The 17,236-nt window shown below is 43.2% G+C and overlaps 1 protein-coding gene across 1 annotated transcript in view; it reads left to right on the top strand.

The window, feature by feature from the left end:
- gnmt (glycine N-methyltransferase) overlaps nucleotides 1–17,236 on the top strand; it is a 39,389-nt gene that overhangs the window by 607 nt on the left and 21,546 nt on the right. The window lies entirely within an intron of this gene.

The following is a 17,236-nucleotide window of genomic DNA, read 5'->3' as shown; positions in this document are numbered from 1 at the left end:
ACCCCTGGTGTGCTTTTTAACAAATAAAATGTGGATTACTTTAAGCGCGCAAAAAAAGTCGCCTGGTGTTCACCATATGGAGTTTATTGTCGTGACCAGTCAGTGACTACATACAGGTTCTTGTGTTGTAAAAACAAATTAATTGATCCATGGACTTGCTTTTGTTTTAAAGCAGACGGGCAAGGCGCTTCTCTAGTCCATCAACTCCTGGCTAGTTTAAAAACTGGGGGAGGGGGATGCCATCTAGTTGGCATATGATTACTTAGCAAATTTGCCAGCAAGCGTTTCATGATGCAATCACCACACGCTACACACAGCTGTGCGGTAAGTTATTTGAGGTTAGCCGCCTGGCGGTTAGTAACAGTTGGATACAGACCTTTGGATAGGAAAGTAGTGAAGGGATAAGGAAGCAAAGCGATTGTAGCAGGACTTACTTAGACAGATTGGAAGAATGGGCAAAAATGTGGCAGGTGGAATACAGTGTTGGGAAATTTATGATAATACATGCTTGGTAAAAGGAACAATAGTGCAGACTATTATCTAAAGAATTCTCAAACATTAGAGGGGAAAAGTTCCTGTGCAAGATTCCCTGAAGATTAATTCACAGGTTGAGTCTGTGGTGAAGAAGACATATGCATATACATATGTTCCAGATGCTGGGAGAATCCAGTACTAGAGGGCATGGTTTGAGAATAAGGGGTCGGTCATTTAGGACAGAGTTAAGGAAAAACTTCTTCTCCCAGAGAGTTGTGGGGGTCTGGAATGAACTACCTCGGAAGGCAGTGGAGGCCAATTCTCTGGATGCTTTCAAGAAGGAGCTAGATAGATATCTTATGGATATGGGAATCAAGGGATATGGGGACAAGGCAGGAACCGGGTATTGATAATAGATGATCAGCCATGATCTCAGAATGGCGGTGCAGGCTCAAAGGGCCAAATGGTCTACTTCTGCACCTATTGTCTATTGTCAACATTGGGATTTATTTCAAGGGGAATAGGATATAACAAGAAGATAATGATGACGATTTGTAAGACACTACTCGGCCTGCACTTGGAGTATTGTCAACAGTTTTGGGCCCTTTACCTCAGGAAGGATGTGTTGTCATTGGAGAGAGTCCAGAGGAGGTTCATGAGGATGGTTCCAGGAATGAAGGGGTTGATATATGGGGAGCGTTTGGCAGTTTTGGGCCTGTACTCACTGGAATTTATAAGAATACATGGAAACCTACCAAATGTTGAAAGGACTAGATAAGATGGATGTGGAGAGTATGTTGCCTCTAGTAGGGTATCCAGAACTAGAGGGCACAGCCTCCAAACTGAGGAAAGACCTGAGGGCTTAGTGGATCATCTTCCGTTATTCTGAAGTCTACTCTATTGATTTGCATGGGACTTTCCCCCAGCCCCAGGAATGAGTCTAGTTGCAAAAATGCAGAACCAAAATATCGTGGGTGCTTGAAATCTGAAATACTGAGCAAGTAGGTAGGTCCTGATGCAGATTTACAAACCATTATTTTGGGCAGATTTGGAATATTGTATACCGTCCTGGTCTCCACATGATAGGAGGGATGTGGTTGTGCTGGAGATGGTGCAGATGAGGAATTTGCCTGCAGTTTTAAAACAGTTCAATTTATGAGGAGAAAGTGGTTGCTTTTGTTTTTCTTGGACTAGAACATGGGGAGAGTTAGGTGGGAGAATATGATAATAGTGTAAAAGTATGGGAAGCATTTAAAAAGTAGATGGTCAGAAACCTTCCCCTTCAGTAGAAGTGCCCAAGACCAGAGGGTGTAAGTTTAAGGTATGGATTAAGAGTTTTGGAGGGGATCTGAGGAAAATTTAGTTTCAGCTAGAAATGTTGGTAGAGCCAGAGACTGAAATATTGGCTCCATTTTTTTCTTCTCTGTAGCTACTGTCTGATTTGCAGAATATTCCAAAATGTAGTAATTCAGGTACAAGGTTAGTCAAAATGAAAAGTTGTTGGTGTTTCTCCATTCATCCCATAATGCCATCAAATTCAGATCCTACTATTCATGTACATGCTATTGGCCGATCAACATCCAGCCCACACATCTTTGGGACATGGGTGGAAACCAGTGCACCTGGATAACCCACGTGATCACAAGCAGAACATGCCAACTTGCACACGAAGCACCCGGGGTCAGGATGGAACCCGGGCTACCAGAGCAGGGAAGCAGCAGCTCCACCTGCTGTCCCACCTCTTGAACTCTGTGTCTGTATTAAACGTTGTTTTTGAAACCTGGTTCACACACTTAGCACATAAGACTGAAAATGCTATAAGGTGTATTTCAATTGGTCCATGCTGATCAAAATTCCTATCTAAGCTGGCTTCTTTTTCCTGCATTTGGCCTATCCCTTGCTTAATGGTATTGATCCATGGCGTGAAAAAGGTTGGGAACCCCTGATCTAAACCTTTTCTATCCATGTACCAAATTGTATCCATTTTCTTTGTTTCTTGCCTCTTTGTTTTTCTCCCTAATTTCAGCCTTCACTTTCAGATTTCTGCATCTGAACTCTTTTACCATAAATCATTCTGTGTTGAGTTCCCGCTGTCTTGAACCATTCCAAGGTTTTAGGTACATAGAAACATAGAAAACCTATAGCACAATACACACCCTTCAGCCCACGATGCCTTACCGAACATGTACGTACTTTAGAAATTACCTAGGGTTACCCATAGTCCTCTCTTTTTCTAAGCTCCGTGCACCTATCCAGGAGTCTCTTAAAAGACCCTTTCATATCCGCCTCCATCACCATCGCCAACAGCCCATTCCATGCACTCACCTCTGTTTTTTTTAAAAAAACCAACTTACCCCTGATATCTCCTCTGTACCTACTTCCTTGTGTTGGTGCGTGGCCTAGTGGGCAAGGCATCAGACTAGTAACCTGAAGGTCACTGGTTCGAGCCTCAGCTGAGGCAGCGTGTTTGTGTCCTTGAGCAAGGCACTTAACAACACATTGCTCTGTGATGTCACCGGTGCCAAGCTGCATGGATCCTAGTGCCCTAGAGAGGGGAAGGCCTGCAGCTTGGGCAACTACCAGTCTCCCATACAACCCTGCCCAGACCTGCGCCCTGGAAACTCCAGGCGCAGATCCATGGTCTCTCGAGACCGACGGATGCCACTACCACCTACTTCCAAGCACCTTAAAACTGTGCCCTCTCGTGTTAGCCATTTCAGCCCTGGGAAAAGCCTCTGGCCATCCATGACGATAACTGCCTCTCGTCATCTGATACACCTCTTATCAGGTCACCTCTCATCCTCTGCCGCTCCAAGGAGAAAAGGTCGAGTTCACTCAACCTATTCTCTTAAGGCATGCTCCCCAATCCAGGCAACATCCTTGTAAATCTCCTCTGCATTCTTTCTATAGTTTCCACATTTTTCCTATAGTGAGGTGACCAGAACTGAGCACAGTACTCCAAATGGGTTCTGACCAAGGTCCTATATAGCTGTAAATTACCTGCCGGCTCTTAAACTCAATCCCACGGTTGATGAAGGTCAGTGCACCGTTTGCCTTCTTAACAAATATTGTGTCTCTTTGGTTGCAGATGCCCATTTCTTCTACTGTACTGAATTGGATCATATTTTTGGCAGGTATTGGGCCTATATTTACAGAACTGATGGGGCAAATCTGACCACAGGCAACGATGTCATATGTTCCATGCACCACAGAGCTGCCCATTTGGTCTACGCTGCCTGTAATTAATTTTTTGAAAGTGGTTTAAAATGCATGTACCTTACAGAGCCATGGATTTGAACAGCTTAGAAATAAGGCCCTTTGGCACACCACATCTGTGCTAACCACCATGCCCATGATACTAATCCCAGATGACTTCATTATTTCCTTATCCCTCCATTGAATCGTCCATTCTAGATGTGTCTTCAAAAAATTGTTACTGTTTCTGCCTCCACCTCCTCTGGCAGCTCATTCCAGATACCAACTATCCTTTGAGTGAAATATTTACTACTCATACTCTCTTCAAACCTTATCTCTCAAGTTAAAACTGCTGTCTAGTTTTAGACACCCCAGCATAGAAAGTAGACTCTTGCTATTGACAGCATCTATGCCTGTCCTATCTTTATATACCTCTATATTGACACCTATCAGCCTCATTTTCTCCTATAAAACAAAAACCAAACTCTTGATAATTCAAGTCTGTCCTTTATCTGCCTGCTCAGTTTATAGATCTACTTGCCTTTTGAACGTTTCTGCAAAATTGTAGTCATACAGCACAGAACCATGCCATGTTGATGCTCACTATCAAGTACCCATCAACACTAATTCCATTTGCTGTACTTCTATAACTCCATACTTTTGTTTTAAGTGCTCCTCTAGACAAATGATATAAATGCCTTGACCATCCTAATGGGCAAAATGTTCCAGATGATGACCATCCCTTGAAAAAGAATACAAATCAAATCCCCTCTAACCTCTGTGCCCCACAACAGTTGCAGATGCTGGAAATCTGAAGCAAAAACAGAAAATGCTGGAAAAAAAAATCTTGGAAAGGTCAGGCTGCACCTGCGGAAGGAAATAGAATCAACATTTTGGGTCTGGTGATCTTACAAATGTTTCTCTTTCTGCACCTTTTGCCTGTCATCCTGAGTTTTTTCCAAGCATTTCCTAAATTTTTTTTAATATGCCCTTGATAACATGTTTCCATCATAGTTTTTAGACAGTGAATTTGAGATCATAATTATTTAAGGGCTCAAACCTCTGATCATTTCAGATTACTCTAACAGCTACTATTGGGCACAAGCTAAACGAGTATGTTTCAGGGCCTCTTGATTGAGACTGTAGACCAGCGGTTTGCAACCTCGTTTATGCTACGGACCCCTACTATAAACCGAGGGGTCCATGGACCCCACGTCGAGAACCCCTGCTATAGACCATTGCAAATGATTTCTACTGTGGGACGTGAATCATCAGGAGATGTCTGAAGTCATCAAAAGTCTGATAGTGACATTCGCCAAGACTGGAGAGCATGAAATATGAGCCCCAGTAAAGGCTGAATGTGATTGGCACTGTGCTTCTAAGCAGTGTTTACAGAAGTTTTCCTTGATCCCACCTTACCTTGTAAACAAACACACGGAGACGCAATTACCAGCCTTTGAACGTTTACCTGGAATAATTTCAGGGAAAAAAAAAAATCAATGCCATTCTGAGAAAGGATTAGGATGGTTCTTTATCAAGCTATTTTCCTCCTAATGCATTTAAGAGTTTGTAAGTGTTGAAGTGATTAAGTAATTGACTTATTTATAGACTGTGGTATGCTAACATTGCAAAGGCTGTTTGATATTTTGCAAAATGTATTTTGCAGAGTGTTGGTCAAGCATGAACATCTTGGAACTGGAGCTTTTTGGCTCCAGGGATGTTCTTGGGGGGTGGGGGGGGGAAGCTTTTCAAATTCAATTAGGCACAGCCTTCAACAGTAGCTCTCTCTCCATAACGCCATTACATCGCCCAGCTTCCCTAGCATGCAACACCTGGAGAATCGTAGTCATGCAGCCTGGGCATAGGCATTTGGGTTAATGTCCCATGCCAACCAAGATGCCTTATCCGAGCTAGTCCCATTTGTGTGCATTTGACCCATATCCTTCTAACTTTTTCCTATCATGTATCTGTCCAAGTGGAAGTGTAACTGTACCTTCCACTGCAGTTTCCTCTGGTAGCTCATCTGATAAACCCACCACTCTCTGAAAAGTTCGGATCCTTTTATATCTTCTCTCACCTTAAATCTATGTCCTCTAGTTTGAGAATTGTGCACCCAAGAGAAAAAAATACAACCATTCACTTTATCTGCAGCCTTCAGATGTAGTAAGCCTCGGTCAGATCATTCTTCAGCCTCCTACGCACCAGGTAAATACAGTTCCAGCCTAAGCAGGCTCACCTTGTAACTCCTTCCCAATAATATCCCTGTGATTATTTTTTTTTCTCTCTCTACACCCTTTCCAGTTTTGACATCCTTCCTATAGCCAGGTGACCAGAACAGCGCACAGCCCATCAAGTCGGGATTCACTAATGAGTTTTACGTTTAAACATGATGTCCTAATTGCCCTGAATGATGAAGGCAAGCATGCCAAATGTTGTCATCACCACCCGATTTATATCTTGTGCGTTGGCGCATGGCTAAGGCATTGGTCTGGTGATTTGATGGTCGCTGGTTCAAGCCTTAGCAATGTTGTGTCCTTGAGCAAGGCACTTAACCACACATTGCTCAGCGATGATACTAGTGCTAAGCTGTGTTGGCCCTTGCCCTTCCCTTGGACAACATTGGTGGCATTGGGAGGGGAGACTTGCAGCATGGGCAACTGCTGGTTTTCCATACCACCTTGCCCGGGCCTCAGTCAACATCAAAATCGATTTTGGGCGGGGGGTGGGGGGGGGGGGGGGGGAAGAAGTCGTCGTCTTATCTTATAACCCTAGTTCCCTGTATGCTACAGGTCTCTCCAGAGTCTGACCATTTACACCTCACAAATGTCTGGTTGAATTTCAGTCTGGTGTTCCTTGACCCACTTCCCCAGCTCATCTTGATTATGCTGTGATCTTGCATAACTTTCTTCACCATCCACTACACCAGTACTCACTGACCACATTAACAAGAATGTCATCCAAACCTGGTAAGCTGGCAACGCACTCAGAAGCAGTGGCCTCACCAGGGCCAATCAATGGGTTCAATAGGTACATTTAATGTCAGAGAAACGTATACAATATACATACTGAAATTCTTTTTCTTCACAAACATCCAGAAAAACAGAGGACTGACCCAAAGAATGAATGAAAGTTAAGATGTTGGAACCCCAAAGCCCTCCCCCAGCTCCCCCCTCTGCACAAGCAGCAAGGAAACAGCACCCCCCCACCAGCAAAAAGCACCCCCCCCACCGAGCACTCAAGCGTGCAGCAAAGCATCAATAAAGACACAGACTTGCAACGACCCCAACGACTATTTGTTCGCCCAGTGATTTGACATGCCACAGGCTCACGCTCTCTCTCTCCCTAGTAAGGGAAAAAGAGGTGTTCCTGTTTCTCTGAGAGGGGACACATAACAATGAACTTGCTGATTTACAATGTTGAAAGTCTGTTGCATTGCTTCTTCGCACTCGGCAGCCGGAGAGTCGGCACCAAAAAAGGCTCCGGTCTCTGGACACACAGCCATGTCAGCTAACCTGCTGCCTCCGATGTTCCACGTTCTCCTGTGACGCCTCAGTCAGGGACACTGGCCTAGAATCAGCCTGTCTCCAGAGTCATGGAAATCTGGCGCTCTGAAAGTGCACTCGTCTTCCAGGCTGTGTCCTTTGAATTAAAGGTACTTTTGTCTTTTTTTAAAATGTCTTTTTTATGAACGCAAGATAATACTGGACTTTAAGAATTTAAAGTGCAGCAGGTCTATCCTATCAGCGAGTTGATCTTTAAGAGGAGGAACTGGACGTGGCGTGGATAGTGTTGTTACTTGCTACAGAAAACTGTCAGAGTCAATGCATGGCAGTAGTGTACAGTCTAACAGTGACTGATTGTCTTGGATGTCAGTTTTCAGGACATCTTTACTGCTATCTTGTTTGTGCTGTATATGTCTTGTATTGTGAATGACTCTTGGTATTGGGTTCTGCACCCTCATCCCAGAGGAACACTGTTTCATCTGGCCATATTCATGTATGGTTGCATGATGATTAATCTCGAACTGGATTATTAATCTCAATGGCAAACAACAGTGAACCCAGCACTGATCTCTGCAGCACACCACTGGTCACAGACCTCCAGTCTGAAAAATAGCCCCCTACTATGTTTCTCTGGCTCCGTCAGAACCAATTTTGTATCCAGTTGGCTAGCTTATTGTGGATCCATATAATCTGACCTTTCAGGCTATCTTACCATGGACAACCTTGTCAAAAGCCTTATTGTCCTTGTTGTTACGAACCTTGTAACTGGGTAGCTTACCAGCAAAGATAGGAATATCCGTTGGAGTCTGGTGATACTATTTTTAACAGTATTTATTAGTAAAAACACACAAAAATAATATCAATGCAAATATACAGATAATATACGACATCAATACTAAACCTAAAAGTGCGGGTATAATAATAATCAATAATGAATTGTCCGATGGAAATATAAAGTTCAGTTCAGTTCATGCAGGCTGCAGTAGTTGTTCGTCACTGTGTTGCAATTGTTGGAGAGAGAGAGAGAGAGAGAGAGAGAAAGCTGTAACAGACTTTCCTTTTACGATCTTGATCCATCGATGTGTTGTTGTTGTGGCCATTCACGTATGACCCCTCCATCCTTTAGCTAGACCGTTCTTCCGTGGTGGACACGTCACCCAGGCAAGGGTAGACACACACACAAGCCCCCACTGGTCTTGTAGCGTCTCTCCTGGTGCATCTGAGGGGTGTTTCCCCAGACCCTACTTTTATCCCCACTCACGGGTCTCAGATGTCAATCAGGTTGGGATGATGCAACCCATCAACCAGACCACTCTGGTTGCTCCCTGAGGGGTTTCAATGAATAGAACAGTACTCAATACACAATTCCTTCTCCAAGAGACAATAGCAGTAATCGGTGGTTCCGTTCCGCTTTTGTTAGGAGGAGACATTCCACTTTTGTGTATCCCTGCATTGTCTCTCTCTCATTTCCTTGGTATCAGACCCGAAATAGTAGCGATTTTGCGATTCTCAAAAGGGGGGGGGGGCGACTTTGCACCCTTTTGCCCATCAGAGTTGCTCCTCATTCGTAACATTGTAGACAATGTTTACCACTCATTCTTTTTTGTCTTTGCTCAGCATAACAAAACTTCCAATTTCCCGATACATTTACATTTCTTGCCCTCACAGGTATCAGTTATCAGAACACTTCCATCAAAATATTGACATCATCACCACATCCTATACAAAAGCCCTTATTAGGTTTACATCTACATAACTGCAAAAAGGTTGCCATGATCTATGAAAACTTTGTTTTTGATTGTACCATGCATGTCAAAAAGTCCAAAGGAATGTATTCCGTGATTAATTTATGCCACCCAAAAAGTCCAGGGGCCTTATCGGATAACTAACAAAGTAAAATGTTCTTCCTCGCACAAAGTTAGGATGTTAAAAAGATTATTCAGATGTGCATTAATAATACATCTGCTGGGTAAGCCTAAGAGCAAAGACGCTGGGTCCAGATCAAGTTCCATCTTCAGAATCTTTTCCATTTCACTCAAAATATCACTCCAGTTATCACTTCCTAAACTTGTCCCTGAAGTTTGGGACAAGTCTAAAAACAGTGGGTGAAAGTTCCAGCATTCACCTTACATTTAGAACATATTGGAGAAACCCCCGTCTTAAATTTCAAGAGATGATCTGAAGTCAGATGGGCTCTATGCAGAATTTTGAGTTGCAATGCTTTAGTTCTATTACAAACTGAAATTGTCTTTGCATTATTACAGATGTCTTCCCCTGTTTCAAATGTAATTTCTGCACACAGCTCTTCCTCCCAGACCCTTCCCAGCTGCTCAGCCTCTCCACAAGAACATTCCCTCAGGATGCTGTAAAAAGTACTAATGGAGACTTCACCCTTAGAACAAAACACCCTCTTTTATGTTAGATCTATAGAATTCAGTTAACAATGATTTTTTTCTGTAAATAAGCTCTTATCTGAAAGAAACGAAGAAGATCCTTGTTATGTCAAATTTCTGTACTATTTGACTAAAAGACTTTGTTTCTTCATCAAACAAATTTCTCATTCTTTTTAATCTTTTCGTTATCTGAATTGCCTCTTCAAAAATCTTCAGCAAACATGCTGAACATGATGTTCCACACTCAAATCTGTTCTATATCTTATCTGTCCAATGGCATGAGTATAGATGGTTACTTGGTGATCAACATGAACATGGTGAGATAAAGGTCTTGGTTTTGTAGTATATGGCTCTTTTCCAGCACCAAGAACAACAACCCCAGCTTCTCCAGATTAATCTTGGTGCTGGAGTTCCTCATTCCTGGAACTATTTGTGTGGTTTTCTACACTGCTTCTTGAGACAGAATGGTGTTAGCTTGACGAGCGATTGTTTTGAGAAAGTTAAGGGAGTTCAAGTCTACAGCCTTGAGAGTAGATAATGATGAATACTTGTTTGTCGAGAGAAGGTGATGTCATTGTACAGCTGCAGGTATCAAATGGTGCCTTATTATGGGAAAGTACTGAGTTATTTTCATGTTTTGAAGAGGTCTTCAAGGGTATAAAAAGGGGCACTTTCTGTCTGCAAGAAGAGAGCTTCCTCTTAAACTTGCCCAGTGCCAGAGCTAAGAGTTGGAGAAGATTAGGGAGAAGTGCATTGAGAGGGTGAGAAGATAGAAGGAAAGATTAGAATGCTGCATGGAAGGTTTTGGATCTGTGGTTTCCTTTGGCATTCTGCAGATCGGCTCATTCAGTAGATGTTATGTACACTTTGTCTTTTGTACAGCTACTTCATTAACCATTTCTTTTCCTTTTTGTATTACTTATTTTATACAGCTCTAATAAAGTGATTTTTGTTGTTTACTGCATACAATGACTCATTTGTGAATAATACACAAGTACCCCTTGCTGAATCAAGAAAAAAACAGAATGAATTTTAAAATGTTTTCATTGTAGCCAATTTTACTGCCCATCCTCAATCACCCTTGATAGTGGTGGAGGTAAATGGTTGGGCCAGGCGTTCCAGGATTTGGAGCCAGTGAGGATGAAGGAATTGCAATATTTTTGAGTGCCCGTGTGCCATAGGCTTCTATCTATTTCAGTGTTTTTCAATAAACCATTAGATGTATTCTGAAAATGTTAGCGATTGATTATGCTTCAAAGGTTCTTTGACATTGTGAGAGCTGGAGAGCGCAGAGAAGAATCACCAGGATGTTCGCTCCATTAGGGATGCTGGGGCGATTAGATAGGCTTGGGCTTTTGCCCCCGGTGCAAAAGGGGCTGAGGAGTGATCTGATAATATACAAGCTTGTGAGGGGCATAGATCGGGTGAATAGTTAAAATCTTTCTGCCCTGGTAGGAGCATCATAAACAAGAGGACACATGTTTGAGGGGAGGGAGTTTTACAGAGGATTAAAGAACAAGGTTTTTCATACACAGTGGTTGACATCCAGAACACATGGCCAGATATGGTGATGGAATTGGATGTAATTACTATATTTAAGAGGGACTAAGACATTCACTTAAATGGGCAAAGCAAATGGAACTGGTCTTGTTAGAAAAGAAGGTCAACATAAACATGGTGGGCTGAAGAGTCTGTATGATTCTACGATGGTGACCTCATAAATGCAAGTATTATATGTGTTTGCTGTGATACGTTTGTTTGAGGTAAATCAGGAGTAAGTTCATATGCCAGAGAATTTGTGTTACTTCGCTTGGATTGGGAGAATAATCACGGCCCAAAACAGAATGAGATTCTTTCTTAGGGCTGAGTTTTCTAGCCCTGTAATTTGTCCTGCTGTTACTATAAGTGAATTCATGCAAATGGCTAATTGGGGAAGTGCTAGAACTCGATCAGGCCACGCCCTCTGAACTGTGTGTAAACATATTTGTCAGGTATTAAGAAAATGACGTAGGTGGAGGAGGTGGGATGAAATTGAAAGTTGGCCCCAAAGAAACTATAAAAAGCCCTGGGCCATGAGCCCAGCTGTTGGTGTCAGATATCATCTATGTTGGTAGATTGTGCGGCCAGCGTGTGATCTGAACATGCTTAACCCTTGCATACTACAATGGATTTCATGAGGCTTAAATGCAGATGGGACAAATTCTCATTCTTGCATGTATATGGAGGCTTCTCATGCTGTTAACCACTGTGTCATTTTCCTGCTATTAAGCAGCATGACCATCAACCATGCATTTATACTAATTGTGTTAATCACATCACAATTAACCGACAAACTCATGTGTCTTTGGGGTTTGGGAGGAAACTAACAGCACATGGTGAAACCCCAAGTGGCCACAGGGAGAATGTGCAAACTCCACAAGGGCAGCAACCTGAGGTCAGATCTAACCTGTGTCTCCAGAACTGTGAGGTACCATGGTGGTTTTACTTGCGCATGAGAAATCTCCAAGTCACTGTCTATTAACTGGCTGCTCAAAGCTTCTTTCCCATGCTTGGAAGTGTCAGGACTTACTGCAGAGCAGAGATGGTTGACATTTCTGGGAATAGTTCACAAAGCACAGGATAGACATGTCCCACAGAAGACGTTCTCAAATGGCAGGGGTCGGCACCATGGCTGACAAGGGAAATTAAGGACTGCATAAAAGCCAAGGAAAGGACATATAAGGTAGTAAAAGTGAGAAAACCCAACAAACGGCAACTAAAAAAGCTATAAGAAGGAAAAGAAATCTGAGGGCAAACTAGCCAATAATATAAAATGGGATACTAAAAGTTTTTTCAGATATGTAACGAGTAAAAGGGAGGTGACAGTTGATATTGGAGCACAGGAGAGAGTCCAGAGGATGATTCCAGGAATGAAGGGGTTAACATGAGCTGCGTTTGGTGGCTTTGGGTCTGTACTCACTGGAATTTCATTGAAATCTCATTGAAACGTTAGAAGGACTAGATATGGTGGATGTGGAGAGAATACTTCCTGTGGTGGGGGTATCAGAAACAGGAAGACACAGCCTCAAAACTGAGGAGTGACCTTTGAGAATAGAAGTGGGGAGGTTTTTAGTTAGAGAGGGTGAATCTGTGGAATGCTCTGCCACAGACCACGATGGAGACCAAGTCCGAGGATATATTTAAGGTGTAAGTTGATAGTTTCCTCGTCAGTCAGGGCATTAAAGGATATGGCAAGAAGGCAGGTGTTATGGGGTTGAGTGGAATCCAGGATCAGCCATGATGGAATGGCAGAGCACACTCGATGGGCTGAGTGGCCTAATCTTGCTCCTGTATCTTATGATCTTATCTTTAACAGAATCTATTGGTGTCTGCAAACTGATAAACTTGAAGCACAGAAAGTCAAACAAGTTGTGTGGAGTTTACACATAGAATCTTCACTGACTAGCTCTGCAATTTCTGAAAGCATCTTTGGGTCTCAGAGAGCAGCTCCAGTGTGATGGCCTTAAATTAACAATCTTTGTTTGGAGTCAGTATTATTGCACTGCACTCCAAATTAGAGGGCTTGGAGTGGATATCATGACAGATGATCTCATTTGGGTAACCACCAGCAAAAGACCTATTTGGTCCAGTTTTCATAATATTAATTCAGAGAATTTGGCCTAATCAGATTGTACCAATTATAAAATTGCTATTCACCTATAAGCCTTGACCCTAGAGCAGTGATTCCCAATGGGGGTGGTTATGTGTCCCAAGAGTGTATTGGGGGAAATAGAAGTTGTTGTTGGGGGGGATGTGGTAAGCAGCACCCTAACATGAGGCACAAGACCTGACTGACTATTGGTAGAGCAAATACAAGGATGAGGCACTGGAACACAGGAAGAAGCACAGCTCTGCAGGCAGTGAGCACTCGTCTCACAACGCGTCTGCAACTCGGCAATCTCATCCGACCTTCCCAACCAAACAGACGTTATTGGCGATGCATAAGTTAGCAACCAGAGTGCCAAACAGCTCCACTTGACTCACAGCACTGAACAAGTTCATGCAATTTAACGGTTGGTAAGTCAAGTACACCTTGTCAACTTTCTGTACAGTTCTATGGAAAACAGGCCATGCTATGATACAGTGCTGGCCGGAACCAAAAAGTGAAATAAAGCCAATCAGTGAACCCGCTGACCCTGAGGTTTCCTCTTGAGGTCTTCAAAGCAGCCTTTGCTTCGTATGTGCAGTCAAGAACCATCTTTCGGGATTATGAGACCCAACATAATTGGTTAATTGTGCTAATTGGAATGGTATAAAGGTAGCTTGCCACACACCTGCTCTACCCCGACTAACACTCAGATTCCAATCTGAATCCTTGTCAATGTAACTTTCACCGTTGTGATCGTCTTCACCTCGCTGTTCCTTTTGCATGCTACTATCATCATCAACTTACTACTGCTGTCAACCTCCAGTAGGCATTCCCAGTTTGTGTTAATTTTGTATTTTAATTAAGCCTTATTAATGAGGGATAAATACATATGGTCTGATCTGAGTCTGAAGGCAGTGAAGCCTTGAATTCTAATCCTGCTTTAAAAAAAAACTACAGAAAGTGCATCAATACAATGTTACATAACTGGAGTATGGTTTTATTCCGTACCCATCAGATCAGTCAAACACAGGTCTTATTTGTAATACTGTTTAATGAAGCCATGGAACCATCAAGATTGCAGGAACACTTCCGTAAAAGGCACCCTGAAAAGGCTACTAATTGTATTATTCAGAAGATGAAAGAAGCATTTGAAAAGCATTGCATAGTCACAACAAATTGGCAATAAGTACGAACCTGAATGTCAGAAGATATCGCAAACTGCACAGACAATTACGGGATGAAACAGTGAGAATTAAACAGCATGAGAGAGCCGAAGGACCTGTGAATAAACGTGAAAGACACCTGAAACAATAGAAAGGCTGATAAAGATCGAAAAAATCAGGTTTACCAGGAAAGTTCAAGGCATGGATCTTCCAACATGGCCTTCTACCCAGACTAATGTGGCCAATGATGCTGTATGACATCACCCTGTTGACAGTCGAGGGCATGGAGAGGAAAATTAACCAGTATCTGAGAAGGTGGTTTGGAGTACCGCAGTGCTTCTCTTCAACAGGGCTACACAGCAAGTCAGCCAAGCTCCACTTGCCCCTCTCCTCAGTTGTGAAGGAATTTAAGAGGAAAGCATGCCTCATTATGACTCTCAAAGACTCCAAGAATGACAAGGTTAGTGAAGCAGGAGTCCAGATACAGACAGGGAGCAAATGGAGAGCGGTAGAAGAAGCAGAGACCCGACTTTGCCACGAAGATGTTGTTGGAAGAGTGTGTAAGGGCAGACAAGGCCTGGGATGTGAGTCAGCAACTAGGTGGAGGGAGGTCAACCCTAAGGACAGACGGCACTTGGTCCAGCAGGAGATAAGGAAGTAAGAGGAGGGGGCTAGATATGTGTGAGCAGTGGAGATGGGGAGTCAAGGGACCTGGACAAAGTGGGAAACAGAACAGAGAGTGTTGACATGGGATGACATATGGAATATACATCTTTCCAACTCCAGTTCGTACTGAGGGCTGTGTACGATATACTACCAACTCCAGTAAACCTGCAGAACTGGGGAATAACAGAAGACCCAACGTGCCATCTGTGCCAGAAACTAGCCAACCTAGAGCATATTCTTTCCTCATGCCAGGTTGCCCTTTCCCAGGGACGGTACAGATGGAGACACGACCAGGTTTTGAGAGCACTCGCCCACACTTTGGAGACAGAGTGGAAGAAGGACCACAAAGAGGACAGCCAACCAAACTTCATCAACTTCATCAGGACCGGGGAACATGCTGCAACAACAAACAAGCACAGAGCCAATATCCTGAGCACGGCAAAGGACTGGGAGATGAAGGTCGATCTTGGAAAGAAGCTGGTGTTCCCACCAATAGTAGAGACCACACTTCAACCAGACGTTCTATTATTGTCAGAGAGTGCAAAGAAGCTCGTGGTGATAGAGCTAACAGTACCATGGGAGACCCAATGCCAAGAGGCTCACGAGAGGAAGCTGGCGAGGTATGAAGACCTGGTGGCGGACTGCAGACGGCAAGGCTGGCAGACGTGGAACTTCCCTGTTGAAGTGGGGGGCGAGAGGATTTCCCGCCATGTCATGCTGGAAGATGATGCAGCTTTAGGATTACAAGGGAGAACCAGGAAGAGACGTTAACACCATGGCTCAAGCAGCAGTGGGAGCGTCCAGTTGGCTTTGGCTGCAAGGGGACGATAGTAGCTGGAAGTTTGACCGTCAGGGGTAGAAGACTGATCGCCTTCTGCTGTCCCAAGGATATCCCGAGGATGTTCTAGGTTAGCGGATGAAACGTCTGGAAACAGATGGACCCGGCTGATGACTCGATGGTCCAACAGCAGAAACATCACAGCTGTTTAAGTTAAAGTGAAAATATCGTGGCAGTGGCTTTAGTCGGGAAAGCTGATGAACTTGATAGTGCTAATTAAAGCTGAGAGTTGTATATTGAGACGGTTGAACTGTATTGTAATGCGAATGATGTGGAGGAGCAAAAAAAAAATTACCCACACTTTTTAGCAAGGACATACAGTCCCTTACATAACCTAGTAACCCCTGAAAAGTCAGCAAACAAGACGTTCAATGAAATTGTTACAATTTTACAAAATCACTTGAGCCTTAAACTGCTAGCAATAACTGAGATTTTGATGATTTTTTTTTACAAAAAGAACCAGTCAAAAGATGAAAGCATTTCTGAATATATTGTAGAACTGCACAAACTTTTCCAGTACTGTGACTTTAGAGAAGCACTTTCTGATGCATTAAGGGACAGGCTTGTACGTGGCATGTGTAGTCAATACAATCAAATTTGGCCACTGTCCAAAAGAGACCTAACATTAGAATGGGTATTGACCATTGCAGTATCATTAGAGACTACACCAAAGGATGCAGTGGAACTACAGAAATTGAGGTTAGAATGTGAAATGCACAAAATGCCCCTGAATGGTGCAAAAAGCCAAAGATGTTAGCAATGTGTCAAATCCTTCCACGATGCAAATGACTGTTGGTTCCAAGAGAAGGCTGCAGATAAAGTCACTGAGTGAGTGTGCAAGGCAGACAAAAAGCACAACTCAGTGAAAAGTCTCAAACACAAAATTAAGCAAGAGCTTAAAGTTACTGAATGTAAAACAAAATCAAGCAACACGGAGTATGACAAAGGTGAACTGCTATGCCTAGAACTGCATAGTATAGCTGAAGCAGATCACCCAAAGACACACCCAAAGTGAACGCATGGAGGCCAAACACAGCAGTTAAAGTTTTATGTATTGACATGTGGAGGGCAAAGACTTTTTGATTGTGAATGGTTGAGAAAAATCCAATTAGACTGGCATTCATTCAAAGCTGTGTGTGGCTTCAACAGGCAACAGCAGCCCAAGTGGCAGAAGTAACTAGAGACTGGCACACTGCTTAATGCTAATTGTTTGAGAAGGTGATTGGGGAAACTCAAAGGCACGAAGGCCAGAATTGAACTGAATGAAGCAGCAGCACCAAGACTCCATTATGCACTTGCATTCTAAAGTGGATGCTGTACTGGCTAAATGGTCGCACCCATTATCCTGATGATCAAGAAAGGGAAGGCAGGAGCAG

Source organism: Hypanus sabinus, chromosome 10 (genome assembly GCF_030144855.1).
Source record: "Hypanus sabinus isolate sHypSab1 chromosome 10, sHypSab1.hap1, whole genome shotgun sequence".
In the NCBI taxonomy this organism is placed as follows: domain Eukaryota; kingdom Metazoa; phylum Chordata; class Chondrichthyes; order Myliobatiformes; family Dasyatidae; genus Hypanus; species Hypanus sabinus.
Note: the sequence above shows the minus strand (reverse complement) of the source record. Positions and strands in the feature narration are given on the sequence as shown.